Source organism: Watersipora subatra, chromosome 7 (genome assembly GCF_963576615.1).
Source record: "Watersipora subatra chromosome 7, tzWatSuba1.1, whole genome shotgun sequence".
Taxonomy (NCBI): Eukaryota; Metazoa; Bryozoa; class Gymnolaemata; order Cheilostomatida; family Watersiporidae; genus Watersipora; species Watersipora subatra.
This window is the reverse complement of record NC_088714.1, coordinates 21,201,213-21,220,382: the sequence shown is the minus strand read 5'-3', so window position 1 is coordinate 21,220,382 and position 19,170 is coordinate 21,201,213. Positions and strand designations below refer to the sequence as shown.

At 37.9% G+C, this 19,170-nt stretch overlaps 1 long non-coding RNA gene across 1 annotated transcript; it reads left to right on the top strand.

Annotated features, from left to right (window-relative positions):
- The first annotated feature begins 3,735 nt into the window (after positions 1-3,735).
- LOC137401253 (uncharacterized) lies at positions 3,736-5,147 on the top strand. The gene is made up of 4 exons (XR_010979301.1): positions 3,736-3,806; positions 4,316-4,368; positions 4,677-4,737; positions 5,044-5,147. It is a non-coding gene; the product is annotated as an uncharacterized lncRNA (long non-coding RNA).
- Positions 5,148-19,170: the final 14,023 nt, after the last annotated feature.

The following is a 19,170-nucleotide window of genomic DNA, read 5'->3' as shown; positions in this document are numbered from 1 at the left end:
TATAATAATTATGATCAATCAAGCTCAAAATTCTTAGAATATGTAACTTCGGTATTTTAGAGCTGTTGGTGTCACTTTTGTTTACAAAAACTACATGCATATCACTATTAAAATGTTGTATTTAAATCGTTTACACCAGGCGAAAATTCAATTTAAAAAGAGTTTTATTAATTTTATATATACCAAGTAGCTAGTACTTGTGTAGTGAAATCATCACCAAATGCTCATTATTTTACTGTCTCGTGTCTCGAGTCTCGAATTTTTACAAGACAGTGTCTCGAGTCTCGTCTCGAACTTAAAAAGCCTGTCTCGTTCCACCTCTACTAAGAACTACTAAAAGTTGTTGTTTATCTCTATGGCTTGGAATAAAGTGATATTCTAAAGCGATAACAATCGTCTCGGTAGCCATTGGGCAAAAAAACTGTTCGAATTAACGAAGTTAAGGTCAAGTTATCTAAAGCATTTTATCATTGCGTGGGAACGGACCAAACAAATCCATTCGAGTTAACCATGTGTTCGAGCTATCCGAGGGCGAGTTATCCGAGTTTCACTGTATATGGCTTGAAGCAATAAAGTCTCTACAATATGTCTTTTCATTTTATTGTTTGTTTTATAAACATATCTAACAGCTCATTTTATATGCTGGAAGCGGTCAGACTGTTGGGGCGTCTCCTTGTTATTACTTATATTACTGGTATCACGCTACCACCACCTCATATTTTATTGTCTGATGTTCTTTTGTCTGTGTTTTAGCTTGCAGCATTATGGAAAGAAATTGTAGCATTTGCAGTAGCACAGGAAATGTATCTAAAAATAAATGTAATGCATGTGGTAAGTTTGTCTATTTGTTTTAAAACAGTGAGCTCTCTGCCCTTTTAATTCTGCAATATTTATAATAGTTTGTTATGATTCACAGGCAAAGCACCCAGTCACATCAAAATAAAAGTAAGCTGTCCTTAAATTTTCCTTTTTGCATTTATTTTTAGTTGTCAAGATGAAGTGCCAGTGTGGGGCCATTAATGCCATCAATGCCACAAAGTGTAGTGCATGTCGTAAGTCTAAAACAATCATCATTTAAAAGCTTCTGTGTTAATACTAATAGTCGTGATTGCTTTGCATGGTCTTTTAGCATTGAACTCTTTTCTTGTTTTGCCTAAATTTCACTGTTCTCAATAACAGCTTTAGATCATCAGAACTCCACCCCATGTGGAAATGCGATGTTGGTTTAGCATGCTTTGCAGTGCCAGGTTATCCATCAATGTCAAAATGTCAAAGTTTTATTCTGTATGCGATAGTTTTATCTGTACCCATTTATTGTTTTCACAGCTATCATCTTCCGTGATTTGAAGGCACAGACAAGGATGTCTATACTTAAGAAAAGGCGGGAGGAGGGCTGGGCTGGGAAGAAGACCACAAAATACTATGTGGATGCACTGGAGCGTGCTGTGAGTGAAGTAAAATATATTTTGCTTTACGTCAAAGTATAAGACTGACATGCCAAATTGTGTAAATAGAAAGCTTTAAATACGCTCAGGCTCAACTTTGAAACAACTTACTTTTGCGGCTGCAATTCAGGTTTTGTTTACATTGAAAATGTCCGAAAGTATGCAGATATCAAAGTATAGTAGATTCAGATCAGTTCAGTGGTTAATGTGAAAAATCACTTGTAATATTGGTTTTGAAGCCTTGTGATGGCGGTGACTACAACACTATTGATTGGTCCCCTGAAGCTTAACATGCCAGTAATAGTTGCACAAGCCCAACTGAGTATAGGACAGCTTTCCTTAGTAGATGAAATGAATAAGACAACAACCCATGCAAAAGAGTTATTTTAGGAATACCTATCATCCAAATAACTGAGAAAATAGTGCGAATTCTCCAAGCTCAACAAATCTGAACCAGCTCACGTCTAGTGCAATGGTATATTATCAGCTAGAAGAAGATTTGCTTTTCATGTTGTTGTTGTAATTCATGGTATGAACGAATGTATCATACACTCTTATAATATTGTTTATGTTCATTTTTACAGGCTGCCCACGCCCACGGTGCAGGTTTATCTGTTTTATGCCTGGTATTCAAACCTTCAGGCAAAGGTACCTTGTCTACTATTATCGAGGAAGGATGCCACCAGACTGAAATTGTGTCAGTCATCAAAGAAGCGTTCAATGATATGACAAGATGTAGTAAGTTCCCTTGGTCTTTTCAATGTACAGCAGAACTTAATTGCCTGTTTTATATTACATCCTACTCTCCTATGTGATTGTTTTGTTGCAGAAGACTATGTGCAAAGGACCTATAAACCGTATAACCCCACATCTGCTTCCACATCAGCTACTACATCTGCTCCCACATTACCTTCCAAATCTGCTCCCACATTAACTTCCACATCTGCTCCCACATTAACTTCTACATCTGTTCCCACATTACCTCCTACATCTGTTCCCACATTACCTCCTACATCTGTTCCGACATTAACTTCTACATCTGCTCCCATATCATCTGCTCCTACATTACCTTCTACCTCTGCTCCCAGATCAGCTACTACTACTACTTCCTCAACCACACCAACACCTACAAAGACTGTAAGTATAGTATTCCTAATATTTCGTCCCAAAAGAAACCAAAATTTTAAATAATACGAGATCTTTAGAGAAACAATGCATATGAATTGCTTCCCATTGTTTGGTCATCTTTCTTCATACAAATTATGACATATAAGATAGACAAACAGTTCAGAAAAACTAATACAGACCCAGCAATGAAATGTTCAATATCGTTTGTTGTAGAAAAGGTGTGCTGACAAAGCATGGCACACACAGACACACAAAGTAAGTAAAGCCATAGCTCATTTCTCACTGTCTAATTTTGTTGAACCTCAGTCAAGCAAGTTCATTGCTGATATGTTTGTCTACGCCATGAGATATTTATTTTGCAATTGACCTTTACTCAAATTTAAAATACCCATAATTTCTGAATGCCATTGACCTCAGTACTGTTATTTTCCAGTGTAAGCAGAGAAAAAGGCCGAATAAGCAGCGCTCTAGTAAGTAGAAAATGCTGTTTCATTTTTCATTGTCGTTGTGTTGAATCTCTTATCAATTGTACAGTAATGCGCTATGACCATGATGAAATTGACTATTTTGCTATTTTATTTTCTCTTAGAGAGGATGGCTGCTATTCAGGTAAAATTTTTCTTCTGTGTGGTGCATAGGCAGCAAAAACTCTTGTTATTCTCTTCTTTCTTTCCCTCACCACTCTTCTTGCGAGGAGAGGTGGGAGGGGAAGGAAAGAAAAGAATAAAAAGAGTTTTTGCTGCCCATGGGTGGTGTCTTTTTTGCCTATAGTGGAATTCACAAAACAACCCTGCAATACTATCAGTTATAACAACCTGGTGTCGTGATTTTGTTACCATTTTGTTTAACGTGTCATAATTTGACATGTTTGTATGTTAATTGGCAGCCAAATAACCACAACACAGCTTGCGTTTGCCTCACTCACTAGCAGCTTTGTCATAATTACGACATGCCAACAGCCCACAGGGTGGCAGTCAATGATCAAATAATTTGCTTTCTTCAGCTAACCATGGTTGATTTCAGGTCTGATTCGGGATGGGCTTTTCGCTTGTACAAATTACTTGTTGCGCTAACATGCTGTGATATGCACTGGTTGCTAGCAGCTCAATCATTGCGTCTTTTTTCACCAAAGATATGCTTTTTCTTTGTTATATAGGAAATACTACTCCAGCAGAATATATTAACCCAAACAATTCTGACTCAGATGCAGAAGAGATATTGAGTGAAAAGTTGGTAAGTTGATGAACAGTCAAAGGCACTTTTCCAGTGTTTTAGAGTACACATTGAAGTATACCAAGGTCCAAATCATGGTAATTTTTTGTCTTCTCATGCCAATAAACATCTATAATCCTGGGGATCTATCCTTTGGCAAAAAATTGCCTAAAAGAATTAAATTGGTTAATTAACTGGGTATGATCATTACAAATACCTGAAATGGTGTACTCGGTAATCTATGTTTATTATTTTTAAATGACGTTCAATATCTTATGGCAATGTTTTATTAGATAGGTGCAAATTTGATCAATTTTTTGTGTCAGCAATGGGTAATGTTACAGTCGAGAAAAGACAACTTGACACATATTTGGAATGCAAATTGGTATTTTGTGTTCAAAAAGTTTCAACCTCTGGTCATGCATGGACTACATTCACTATCACATGTTACAGTGTTTGACATAGATTTTATGCCCCTCCTCTCTCTTTCACTTTTCGATTCTCATAATTTGTTTCTGAATCTTTTTCAGGACAAGAATGGCAGAACACTGTACCTGGTCAAGTGGAAACATTATTCATCACAGTAAGTCACGTCAGCCGAATGTCTATTAGGGGCAAATATTCATGGGCTGAGTCGTGACTAAAATCCATGCTTTTAGTCATGACTCAGCTTCAGCCAGTCAATACGATGAAAATAACAATTTAGCAGAGTATACACAAATCAGGATTATCAACAATAGAGCAATTGATGCTGTATTGAGTTGTCATTTATTTATTTAGTCATTGCTGCAACAAAGCACAATGACCTTACGTTAAGAGCGGAAGCATGTAGCATTTTAAAATCCAACAGCTGATCAGACTAATAATCATCTCAATTTTATTTTTTTGCAGAAGTAACACCTGGGAGCCCTCTAGAAATCTCAAACAAACTTTGGCACTGCTAAACTATAAGGTGAGTTTAGCCAGTTGCACAAGCAAAAAGTGCTTTGCTGAAAGTCTTATTGTTTACCTAATCATTGATAAAGATCGCCACAATCATGGAGTCAAATCTGCACCCCATTCATGGCTATAGGTCGCCCGATTTTTGTCACGCAATGCATTCATATCATACAAGTTAGTTGCAAGGACATCAGCTGAAAAGAGTATCGCCTCTCCACCTGAATCATCATATAGCCATGTGTTTTTACTGGGTAACTAATGCACATCTTGTTTTGTCACTTCAGACAGCATTTCTTTACCGTTTTTCCTTCTTTTGCAGGAACATGTCCAGTCAACATGACCAGCAACTCCTATCTGCCACCAGCAAGCATCCACATACACAGACATTCTTTACTTTTTTACCACAAAGTTGTATAATATAAAAATATGTAATATAATAGTACTAGAAATTCCACTGTCATACAGCCCACGACCAAAGAGATGTCCAGAGATATTGGCAAAAAAATAAAGGGTACTAATGGTTGAGAAATGCAATATTAGCAATCAAATGGCTCTGCAGTGCAATAGGATAACTGCAATGGTAGCTGTAATGTACTGGGTGTGGGTGTTATTATATACAACAATAAGCAATAATGAATGGAAAATATGTTTATATTTTCCCCCTGCAACAGGAGAAATGCAATATTGGCCAATATTAGAAGTAAAATGCACTGATATTCTTAGAATAATCAATTTTATTAATATAGTAATAATAGAAAACCAATACACAATTTTGTTTACATTTCAAAACGTCATAGGTAGCAATATCGAGAAGTTGTGGTATTTATATAGGTTTTTAGAAAATTTATTTAAAAAATGTTTGGTCATGACAAACAACAACAATGAAAGGAAAATATTACACGTTTATATCTCTCCCTTGCAATAGGAGAAATGCAATGTTGGCCAATATTATAAGTAAAATGCACTGATATTATTAAAATAACCCATATTGTTAATATAGTAATACAGCAATAATAGAAAACCTATGAGCGTTAATGCGTCTCGAAGATTTCTGCAAACTGCAGCAAAATAAAAGCTGTTATAAAAGTGTTATAAAGCTGTAGGCCCAATTTACTGTAATGTATGTAATTCAACAACAATAAAGAAATATGTTTATTATAACTTTGAAATGCAAAATTAGAAGTAAAATGGCAAGCTACTGTGTACTATACACAGTTTGAAAGTTGGTTGCGTTGAATGTAGAATGGTTTTGATAAGCGATCTTTAACAGAAAGCGGGTAGGAGCATTCACTCGTATAAAAATGTAGCAAAATAAAAAATGTTCTCGTCATGAAGGGGCGTTGTAGTTTGGCCTTAGCTTGTACGTAAGTTGTAAAGAATTTCGGCTAACGTTTTAAATAATGAAACCTTTGGTGATTGGACAAAAAACATAGGCTGATAAACGGTGTACCACAATTTCGTACCTGTAAATCGGTCTACGCCTCAAACGGTCTACGTTTATTACAAAAACCTCCGAATAAATTCGATTACAAGTAAACAGCACCATAGACTGGTAAAATAAACACGGTTTCCTCGTGAAATACGCACTACTAAATAGTTCTACAATCGGTCGCACGGCTTTATTGGCGTTTCAATTTTCGGTCTTAACTTTTATTAAACCGAGCTTTTCAAGCTTTTTGTGGCAATTTTCGTTCAAATAAATCTGTCTATTTGTGTATAATCCGATCAGATGGGTAAGTTTAAAGACAATACCAATAATTTACAAAGACTTGGTAACATATTTAAATAGGTTTAAATGTGTTCTGTATGGTTATGATACTTTAACGACTTTACATTCCGATGCTTAAATTTCTTGATGAAATTTCTAGCCAAGGGTTCGTCTCATTGTTGATGAATAATTTTCGTAAGTTGTGTGCACATGCATTTATCATAAAAACTCCCACACATCGCTCCGCTCGTTTGCTCGTGGGAGTATACTAAATTATAATTATTTAAAAATAAAATAGACTTATTATTACTTTATTTGTTAAATAAAGTAAGTAAAATTAGCTATGATTACTTAGCATACCTAGCATTAACAGATTATATTTAGCATTACTTGCTAATTATAATTATAATTATAATTACTTGCTAATTATTTTACATTTAAACACATTTGCAGTTTCATTTTTCTTCTTAATTCATTTTAACAAAAAGCTCCTTTCATGATATGAAGTTTAAAAGTGGTAGTTGTTTGAAAAAGCTTGAAAACATTTACAGTTGTTTTTATTTTCTCTCTTCTCTTCATTTATTTCAATTACACAAAAGACTTTTCATAATATGTAGTTTGAAAGTTAAAGTGGTAAATGTTGTTATATGTTAAATAAAAATAAATTATACCTAATTCTACTAACTATCTACTATATAAACGGCAATCGTTGTGTGTGTGTGTGTGTGCGAGTGTCCGCCTTATAGAGTACCGTACTTTTCCGACTATTAGCCGCTACTAGGTATCTAGGGCGCGTTAACGGGATTCTCCGGTTAGTACACGCCTCTACTATACATAACCTATTCATAGTTTTACACAGAGGACGTCATATCTGGTTAGCGCGCCTCTTTACGGCGCCCAACGACATTGGTGCGTTCGGAACAGCTAAATTGCGGCCGCATGAAAAAGCACCGTTCTGAGTTCGGCAGCCTATACAGCTATACAAATGTACTAATCATTAAATAAAATAAATTAATGAATAGTAATTTACATGCGATTAATATTTACTGCCAACGTGTATCGAGAAGGTCACACGAATGTTAATTTCTTGCGGTCACGGGAAAACGCAGATCTCACCCACTACATTTCTACATAAAAAAGGTAGGTATTTCTTAATCAATGTTGTATTGTCTATGAATTGCCACACTTCCACTACATAAACCTTTCACTTGCGTCTGAGTACAAATTTAGCTATCGGCCTACTGCCAGCCATTTTGCCGATATTGCTTAAAATGTATACGATATTTTTTCATTTTCAAACTCCATCTATACTGTTTGTTTTGGTTATATATTTCATTTTGCCAACACGTTAACAAGCACTGCTATACAAAAAATCGTTGTATCTATATTTTGTGTGTATGATATGGTGATGACATTAATTACTATCGATTTGTGTTCTAACATTAATTGTACGCAGCCATCATGTTTTGTAGCAGGAAACAGAAAAAACCTCTTTATTCTTCACAATCTAGCGAGCCTAATAGCTATACAGTAATGATATATATATATAACACATGTAGCGAGTCCGATAAAGCCATATACAACATCCCCCCTTTCAAGCAACAGTAACAGATATTACAGGTTGGTTAAGCAACATATAGGAAAGTCTCCGGAGCAGTTCCACTAAAGCTAAGCCGATGAATAACATATGTGTATATACATTTTGAGCAAACACTAGAGTCTACTGAGTGTTAGATCACTAGTCTGTGTGACGAGTATTTGTAGGTTGATTGTCTTGTATTGTTACTTGAGTATGTCCGGTACCATATAGTCCTCTAGGTGCTTTGGCCTCTTCCGCTCTCTGGGTAGAGCACATAACCTACCTGACCACGGCTGGCTGGCTATACTAGGGGTTAGATGCGAACCCAAGCCCTCTGCGCCAGGTGAGTCAGGTGCCAGCGCTCCACATGAGTTGGCTCTTTGTAGCACCTCTGCACTCCGTGGAACCGGCAGAGGGGCTTTTGGTGTAGATACCACGGAGCCCTCCTCCCTGACGTCAACTAGAGCACTCCTGTTGCGTCTGATTACTCCCTTATCCGTTTTTACTTCGTACGATCGAGGGGCAGACTGTCCTATAACGCACCCCTCTTGACACATGTCTCTCACGTATACTGGGCATCCGGGTTTTAGCTCGAGCAACTGGTGCGCTCTATGCCGGACGTCATGGTTAAGCTTAGTTCTTAGGTTAATAGATGTCTCCTTGTCTACGAGGGAGTCCTTGGAGCGTTGTATAAACCTTTGTTCAGGCATAATTGGGAGGGTCGTACGGATGAGGCGGCCCATTAGCAGCTCTGAAGGTGTAAAGCCATTCTCTAACGAAGTAGCCCTATAGGTCATGAGGCTCAGATAAGGGTCTTTAGTCTTCTCCCACATGCGCTTGACTGTGCCAACAGCACGCTCTGCTTCACCATTAGACCTTGGATGTCTCGGTGAGCTGGTGACATGTTGAAACCCATAGCTCTTGGCAAACTCCCTGAACTCCCTGGAGCTGAACTGCGGCCCATTATCTGAGATAACTAGCAAAAACACAGCAAAAACTGCTTTAAGCTTGCTTATGGTCGCTATTGACCCCATGGACTCCAGTCGTTTAACTTCAATGAAGCGGCTGTAGTAATCCACAACGAGAAGATAAGTTCTTTTCCGAAACTCAAAAAGGTCAGCACCTACTCTCGACCATGGCCTATCTGGGAAGCTTGAGGGACACAAGGGTTCTACTGGTGTTGGTGTGTTGATTTGGCATGTATGAAAATTTTGGACCATCTCTTTGATCTGTGATGAGATCCCTGGCCACCAGACGGCTCTCCTGGCTCGGGCTTGACACTTCACTATTCCTTGGTGAGCCTGGTGAATCCGTTCTAGAGTTCGCAATCTTAAGTCCATAGGTACAACCACTCTTTGGTCATAAACCACGACCCCATCCACTTCTGTGAGATGGCCCTTAACTTCCCAATACGGGTGAATAGCCGTAGTGGCATCCGACTTGTATGTAGGCCAACCTTTTCTGATTAATGATAGGACTTCTCGACATATAGGGTCTAACTGTTGGGCATTTCTCATCTCCAGGATCAGAGGATCTTCACTCAGCACAGTAGCCGTAACTGATTCTACCTCCTGGATGAATAGGGTGTCTACCGATGAAGGTTCCTCTGCTGGTGCCTGAGACAAAGCGTCAGCTATGTGATTGTGTGACCCCTGAACATACTTCACGGTTGGTGCGTATCTCATAAGCCGGAGTCTCATCCTAAGTACTCGTGCGGGCACTTGATTTAAGTCTTTAATACCCATGAGTCTGACTAATGGCTTGTGGTCCGTCTCAACAGTAAAAGACAGTCCTCGAAGAAATTGGTCCAGCTTGTCGCAGGCCCAGGCCATGGCCAATGCTTCTTTCTCAATAGTAGCGTAGTTTCGTTCTGTCTCTGTGAGGGATCTAGATGTATAATAAACTGGTCTTCTGCTACCATCTGGCTGTACTTGGAACATTGTAGCCCCAAGTCCAGCCTGACTAGCATCTGTGCTCACGATTGTCTCCAGAGTGGGATTGTAGTGGGCCATGACCTGAGTGGAAGTAAGTAGGCCTTTAATCTTCTGAAATGCCTCTTCTTGGGGCTTGTCCCATATCCACTCCCTGCCCTCCTTCAGCAGCTCACGCATGGGGGCATTCATTGAGGTGAGTTGGGGGATGAACCGAGCCATTTGGTTGAGCATCCCATTGATTCTTCGCAGCTCAGTCTGGTTCTTTGGAGGAGGGAAGTCTTGAATAGCAGCAGTCTTAGCAGGATCCGGGCAGACGCCATTTCCATCTACAATATGTCCCAAAAACTTAACTTGCGATCTTCCTACTTCACACTTTGACTGATTTAGCGTGAGTCCTGCTCCCTGAAGTCTCAGCAGAACTCTCCTCAGAGCTTCATCATGGGTGGCTCTATCTCTGCCATGAATCAGGATGTCATCCACGTGACAAATAACATTTTCCAAACCGCAAAGGAGCTTGCTCATTGCTCGTGAAAATATCTCCGGGGCACTGGATATGCCGAACGGCAGACGGTTAAATGAATATCGCCCAAAAGGTGTCAGAAAGGTAGTAAGCTTTCTGGAGTCTTGGTCGAGGTCGATCTGCCAAAATTCGCTATTGGCATCAAGTTTAGTAAATATTTTGCTTCCGCCCAAAAGAGCCAAGCTTTCATCTACTGATGGCATGGGGAACACTTCACATTTCACAGCTTTGTTTAATCCAGTCAAATCCACGCAGATTCGGACATCTCCAGAAGGTTTTCGAACGGGCACCATGCCACTACACCACTCGGTAGCTTCAGCCATTGGTGAAATCACTCCCTGGACTACCATCTCCTCAAGTTTCCGCTTTGTCTTCTCTCGTAGAGGTAATGGTACCTTTCTTGGAGTGTAGATGCAGACTGGCTGGTAGTTTTCCTTCAACGATATGCGGTTTGAGTAGTCCTTCAGTTTTCCTAGTCCTTTGAAAAGTTCTGGGAATTCGCTCAGCATGTCCTTTGTAACTTCAGCTTGTTCCTTTACATTATATGTGACGAGTTTGAGCTTTTCGCAAGCCTTTCTGCTTAACAGCGAGGTTGCCTGGTTGCGAATCACAAACACAGTTTCCTTGTGTTTCCATGCTTGGTATTTGAGCTCAGCATCAAAGAATCCTAGGACGTGGAGTTCCTGGTCTCCTGGCCCAAAAAGGTGCGAATTAGTCTTCTCGAGTTGTATGTCTTTCAGCCAGGGCACCTTGTCACTAATCACCGTCCCATCAGCTCCAGTATCTAGTTTGAAACTTGTGTTGTGGCCATTTACCTCTACTTCTGCTTTCCAGGCATCCACTGTTAACTGGCCAATGCGGAACTCACCGTTGAATAATAGGTCTCCTGGGGTCTCTCTGACCTCCTGAATTGTCCTAGAATGACACTGCTTCTGGTAGTGTCCTACTTTTCGACACTTCCTGCACTCGGCGTCTTTAGCTGGGCAATCTCTCCTTGGGTGTGATGGTTCCCTTCCGCATCTTGAACACCTCGATTGTCCACCATATCTTTGGTTATATACCGGGTAGGTTTCTCTCTTCATGGATTGGTGGGCTTGGTCCTGGTTTTTGCTCCTGGGTTTTCTTGTGCGTCCTACTGACTGCATCTACCCCTATGGCCCCTGAACCACTCTTCCCCACCGACTGCATCACTGAAGAGGTAACCTCGTCACTACGGCAAATTCTCACTGCTTGAGCTAAGGTCAATGTGTTTCCATGTGAAATCAACTTTTTGCGTACAGTGTCGTCTTTGACACCCAAAACTATTCTGTCCCTCAGCATCTCGTTGTAGGGAGAGTCACCCTCAGTGTTTCCAGCAGCTGAACAGTAATTATATGAACATCTGTCACCTAAAGCTCGCAGTTCTGCATAGAAAGTATCAAAAGATTCATCGGGTAACTGGTTTCGCGCATTGAACTTGTAACGTTCGTGAACTACATTTCTCTCCCTTATGCAATATTGTTCCAAAATGTTCAAAATGGCAGTCAATGAGTTATCAGTATTATAAATCTCACTCAATTCTACAATTTGTGCAGCATTGTCACCCAAGGTATATAATAATAAGGCACGTTGATATTCTTCCTCTTCTTCAGCTAACCTAGACAACACATAGAAGGATTGCCACCTGCTCCGAAACCTTCTAAAATTGACTTCACGCTCGCCATCTAGAACAAGTTCACCTGGTGGGTCGATTCTCGGTGCATTACGTTGGACAATTACAGCTCTTTGATTGGCAACATCCTCCTCATCACCCATCACACGAATTTTTCACGCTGCCACCATGTATGATATGGTGATGACATTAATTACTATCGATTTGTGTTCTAACATTAATTGTACGCAGCCATCATGTTTTGTAGCAGGAAACGGAAAAACCTCTTTATTCTTCACAATCTAGCGAGCCTAATAGCTATACAGTAATGATATATATAACACATGTAGCGAGTCCGATAAAGCCATATACAACATTGTGCATTTTAATTATCTGTCATGTGTCATCAACATAAGTAGTTATTTGTTTTTTGACTCGGACGCATTTAATGAACTCGCACAAAAAATCTTCGTTTTCAAGTTAGAAATTCTCGAACGAAGATTTTCTAATTAAATTTTAGGCTAATTTTATAGAGAAATCTTCGGACAACATTGTCACTACTATAAAAGTCTTAAAGACCGTTGGTTATGTTATCAACGAATAATAAAATTCAGTTACTAGCAATTGCTGGTAAAATTGCAAAATGTGTCTACGGCTGTCGACCATAGAAAACGCATAAATGAGTCTACTTCAGTGAAAGGGTTGGAAACGTTGGATTTGCCACTGTTCGTGGATAGTAAACATGTTCACTTCGTTCTGAGTTACTTTTATTCTTTTCCAGCTACGCGTACTACAGCTACTACAGAACTTGCACGGGTACTGCTACTGCGCTTTACCTACTAAATTTCTACATCGAAAAGGTTAGTATTGTTGTATGTTATTGCTATTTACTATGTTATTGCTATTGCTATTTTAATTATATGTGTAATCACAAAAATCTGAATCAGCTGTCATCAACATAAGCAATTGTTTTCTAACTCGATGGCATTTTCAAAACTTACACAAAAATGGTTGTTTTTAACCACTTCGGCTACAATTGCATAATCCAATTTCGCGTTCAGGTACAATTAAATCATGATGCTCTACAGATTATGACATGGGTCAACAAAAGTCATTTTAACCGTAGAAGCACTCACATTTTTACATAGAACACCTATACTTTTGGAAAGCAAAGAAAATTCTGTATCTGATCGTATTATCTTTATTTCAAAAGTTAAAAATAATAAATATTGAAAGTAGCATGAAATAGCGGTTTTATTAAAATTCGTGTTCTACGAACATTTTTGACTAATAAGGGTAGCATGAAAATGTATAAAACTATATATAATAACAAACAATTAAAACATACTGTGTATACAATGCAATATACAGTCTCTTCCATAGCTGTTAACTTATCTTCGTCACCACTCTACTGGAAGTCTGCCATTTCTATCGCTGAATTGAAGCCTATAGCATCAACTACTAACTACTACGCGTTGTTACTAACTGATCTAGATGTTGAACTTTGAACCCAAATCACTCAAAATTCTTTCATTTGACCGTAGCTGTTTGACCAGTCCGATGTCTGCAAACATGTCTGAAGGTCATGCTTAGCTTTGTAGATAGAGTGTAACTGTAAGCAGGCTCTAAATATAGATGGATGAGTAATTCAACTACGCAAAGCCTAAAAACTGGCTAATGAACTTGAGAAGAATATACTCGAAGCCGCTATAGCGGTGCATGCACCCGAAGTGGTTAAGTTGGAAATTCTCAAACAAAAATTTAAAATTAAATTTTAGGCTAACTTTATAGAGAAATCTTTGGACAACACTGTCACTCCATACAAGTCTTAAAAATCGTTGGTTATGTTATCAGCGAATAATAAAATTCAGTTACTAGCAATTGCTGGGAAAGTCGCAAAAATGTGTCTCTGGCTGTCGACCATAGAAAACTCATGAGTGAGTCTACTTCAGTGAAAGGGTTGAAAACGTTGGATTTGCCACTGTTTGTGATAATAAACATGTTCATTTCCTTCCGCAGCTGAGTTACTTTTACTTTTTTTCAGCTACGAGTACTACAGAACTACAGCTACTACAGAACTTGCACGGGCACTCCGAGCCTGGCGATAGGCAGCGGTGAGAAGAAAGCGAGCAGCGTATATTACAAAAAGCACACCATCTCATTCAATGTTAGAAATGCTTGAAGCAGTACAATGCTTTCCAAAAAGCCTATTGCCCAAACGCAAAAACAGATTGATTTCCGTAGAGAGAGATCGAATTTGCGAAGCAGCAACAAGACGAGCAGAAACAGCAGAGCAAACGCAGCTACGCCCACAACGAAACGGAACTGCTGCTGCAGCTGCTAGAAAAGCAGAAACCGCCGAACAAACACGGGTACATCGAGATCAGGCCAGAATAGATGCTGCAGCCGCTAAAAGTGCAGAGACTACTAGACCTACCCCAGCAGTAACTCAAACGGCTCAGAGCAGCCGCTACATCGGCCAGACGTGCAGAAACCTCCGAGCGGATGCAACGGCGACAAGAACATGATGCACTAGCTACAACAGCTGCTCACCGAGCTGAATTTTCGGAGCGGATGAAACGGCGACAACAGCGAGATGCACTAACTACAGCAGCTGCTACCAGGCGCCGTGTATGGACAGAAAACTTCGCGCTTGACTACAGTCATGCAACACAGTATAGGGTTGAATTTTTTTTATGGGACGAATGTCCAAAAATGCTCCAGATGTAACGCCGTACGTTGAAAAGGCGAGAGGCCATATATGTAGTTTATATAGTAGATTTTATTGATAATAAATTTTATCAACAACCGCATTACTGCTGCACAGTTTGTATATACCATGTCAAAACACAGGCTATAGACGAAGAACTGGTGAGTCATGATTAGTGTTTCAAGCATGCAGAAGTCTCAATTCAATAAAAGCTGGCGATAGCTAAGCAGTGCAACAGCAAAATATTTTCTAGAGTTTCTTAAAATATGTAAAACTTTTCCATACTGCCAGTTTGAACAGCGTCAGTTTGCCTAGCAATGTCAATTTCATTATCAGTTCTGTGTACAAAATTAGGACAATGCCGATTTGAGTAGTTCGAGACTGATGCATTGTAGACTAGCTGTAAAACACATTGCATATCTCCAATGGGCTCTCCAACATTATTGACATGTACAACTGCATATGTGTATGCAGTCGGATCAGCACAAAAATTTCAGTAGATTGCATATTTGGAGTTGTTTTACGGTATGAAAGACAACTCTCAATAAAACTATTGCTTTACGTAAATCTGTTCCCGAACACGGGTAATGCAGCTAGTAATTATATAAAAATAAAATAGACTTTTTTATTACCTTATTTATTAAATAATTTGTCATTGTAATCATAGCTAAACAGATTATATTTAGCCATTACTTGCTAATTATTTTACATTTAAACACATTTACAGTTTTATTTTTTTCCTAATTTATTTCAACAAAACACTTCTTTCATGATATGAAATTTAAAAGTTGTAGTTGTTTGAAAAGCTTGCAAACCTTTAGAATTGTTTTCTTTTTCCTCTTAATTCATTTAAACTGCTTAAAAATATTTTTTCATGATATGAAGTTTAAAAGTTAGAATAGTAAATGTTATATAAAAATAAATTTTCTGTCCAAATACTTTTTTATTACTCGGGCGACACCGGGTAGTACAGCTCATAGTTGATGGCAGTTGATTAGCTTCCCATCACACCAATGTAATACAACCCCAGTATGACTATGTATGTTATCTAAGAGTAACTGCTTGCATTACCTTCACTTTCACTCACTATCTATTCAGTGCCTTGGCAAGTCATGTAGGTATCAGGGATTACGTGTATGTCACAATTTCCATTTTCATAATTCATTTCCATATTATTTCCATAACATTTCCATAATTCATTTCCATATTATTTCTATTTCCATAACATTTCCCTACTTCATTTTCATATTATTTCCATAACATTTCCAAAATTCATTTCCATATTATTTCCATTTCCATAAAAGTTCCATAATTCATTTCAATATTAATTCCGTTTCCATAATTCATTTCCATATTATTTCCATTTCCATATTATTTCCATTTCCATAATTCATTTCCATATTAAATCTATTTCCATAATTCATTTCCATATTATTTCCATTTCCAAATTATTTCCATTTCCATAATTCATTTCCATATTAATTCCATTTCCATAATTCATTTCCATATTATTTCCATTTCCATATTATTTCCATTTCCATAATTCATTTCCATATTAATTCCATTTCCCTACTTCATTTCCATAGTATTTCCATTTCCATGTTATTTCCATTTTCATAAAAAGTTCCATAATTTAGTGGCTTTTATCAGTAAGTTTAGCGATACGAATATGTCGAACTACACTAGAAATTCCCCTGTCATACAGCCCACGACCTGATAATGGAATAAGTGATAATGAAAAAAATAAATGGCAGGGCTGGTTGTTGAAAAAGTAGTTGTCAGCAGGAATTGGCCAAGTATAGTGTAAATGAAAGTTGTTCGAGATGACTTAAAATAAATTTGAGGGAGCCCGACTTCAAAAAGGTGCAAATAACAATTTCAACAAATATAGATAAGTTAGATAAGCTCAGCGTTCTGTTAAAGGTCACGCAATCTAGTCTCCTCTCTTTTACGTTGTAGAATTTGATCATTGATAGCTAATCGAGTGATGCGCTCCCTAGCAAAGTTGTTAACAAGTAAGTCACTAATGTTTCGAACTCGAGAGAGCAACAAACGATATTCCAGCGGTCATTTCGTGGTGTCCTATATCAATGACAGCCTTAGCCATGGTAAGACCTTGACTCTTGTGTATTGTCAAACCCCATGCTAGATCGAGAGGAATGCCTGTGCGACTAAGAGTGGCATGGCCAGTAGTCCAAGTACGTTTGATAGGTGTAACTGAAAAACTGTTGGGGTGCTCGGGAAGAAACGTTGGACTAGTATAATCTGGATATATGTAGACAACGAAAGCAGGTAATGCAGGTGGACCTTGATTTGTACAGTATATAATATGCAAGACAGTACCAATTGAACCATTGACTAATCCCTTCTCAACCCGAAGATTTGCTCTAAGCATAACTCGCGAACCGACTGATAGAAATCCAGTGCGTTGAAGACCGCATGCAAGATTAGAAGATGCCAAGTGAACATTGCGGCCAGCGTGTTTTGATTTAATCTACTTTACACCTATGTTTTACAACAATAAATTAAATATTAATTAAAGCTGCAGGTCTAACCTGCTGTACTGTATGCAATTTAACAACAACAATAAAGAAATATGTTTATTATAACTCTGAAATGCAAAATTGGAAGTAAAATGGCAAGCTACTGTGTACTATACGCAGTTTGAAAGTTGGTTGTGTTGAATGTAGAATGGTTTTGATGGCGATCTTTAACAGAAAGCAAGTATGAGCGTTCACGCGTCTGGAAGTTTTCTGCAAACTGGAGCAAAATAAAAAAATGTTCTCGTCATAGAGGGGCATTGTAGTTTGGCCCTAGCTCGTACATAAGTTGTAAAGAGTTTTGGCTAACGTTTTAAATAATTTAATGAAACCTTCGGTAATTGGACAAAAAAACATAGACTGATAAACTGTGTAGTACAATTTCGTACCTGTAAATCGGTCTATGCCTCAAACGGTCTACGTTTATTACAGAAACCTTCGGATAAATTCGATTAATTATTCTTATAATTAAATCTAGCAAAAATATTAGAAACCTTAGCAAGTAAACAATGCCATAGACTGGTGAAATAAGAACGTTTTTCTTGTGAAATGCGCACTGCTAAATAGTTCTACTATCTTTCGCATGGCTTTATTGTCGTATCGTAGGCCGGTCTTAACTATTATTAAACCAAGCTTTTCAAGCGCTTTGTGGCGATTTTTGACCGAATTAATCTGTCAATTTATGTATAACCCAATCAGATGGGTAAGTTTTAAAATACTGTCGACACTTTTCAAAGACTTGGTAATATATTTAAATAGGTTTATATGTGTTCTGTATCGTTATTATACTTAAACGACTACACAGAAAAATGATTAAATTTGTTGATGAGATTTCGATACAAGGATTTGCGACATTGTTGATGAATAATTTTCTTGAGTTGTGTGCACATGCATTTATCATAAAAACTCGCAAACATTCGCTTCACTCGTTTGGTCGTGGGATTACCTGTCACTGTTTATAAGCTGTTTTTAATACCTGTGCAATGCCGGGAATTCAACTAGTTAATACGAAAAAAATACTTAGTTGTTCATGTTTGGAAAAATTTAAAAACTTTTTAATTTAAATTTAAAGCTTAAATTAAAAATTTAAATTTCTTAACCAACATTTCAAATGGAGGAAACATGAAAAAACTTGCTAATCAATTGTTAATATTATTAAAAATACTAAATACTAACATACTAAAAAGAAAATGCAGGAGCGAGTAACTCCTACACACCATTGAATATGAACTTCTCCTGCACCCCGAACTACACAAGCTTAGGCCTACATAGGGTTGGCTGGATATTGTGATAAGAGTTATCCTACTACCATATCTGCAGATCTCCGACGATCTGGTGGCTAGAAAGCTTCCAATACAGTAAGTGTAGTAAAAAGGATAAGCACAATACATTTATGCTAGGCGATGAAATGGCTAATGCGGAAAACTTACAATAACAAATTGATCTGTCAAACTGGCAAGAGTACAGATGATCTATTCCCTAGCTATGCCGAAACAATTATATAAAAGTGGATGAATGATTCATTAAAACGTAAATAGTCTCTTATGACAAAATACATAAATATTTAGTGTAGCAGTTGAATAACATTGTAAACACCTTTTTCACCACCACAGAGTCTTTACAAATGAAACTATACAGTGACAGCTAATATATCTGCCTTGAAAGATGGAAAATTTAGAGCTTCACAGCAGATGATCAAAAATGCAATTTATTAACTAAAGAGCAATAACACTCACCACTTTCTTCTCTCATTTGAAGCAGCTTTTCTATGTTGAAATAATACAGTCCAAGGTGCATGTAGTTTTGGATTTTTACCCTTTTGCTT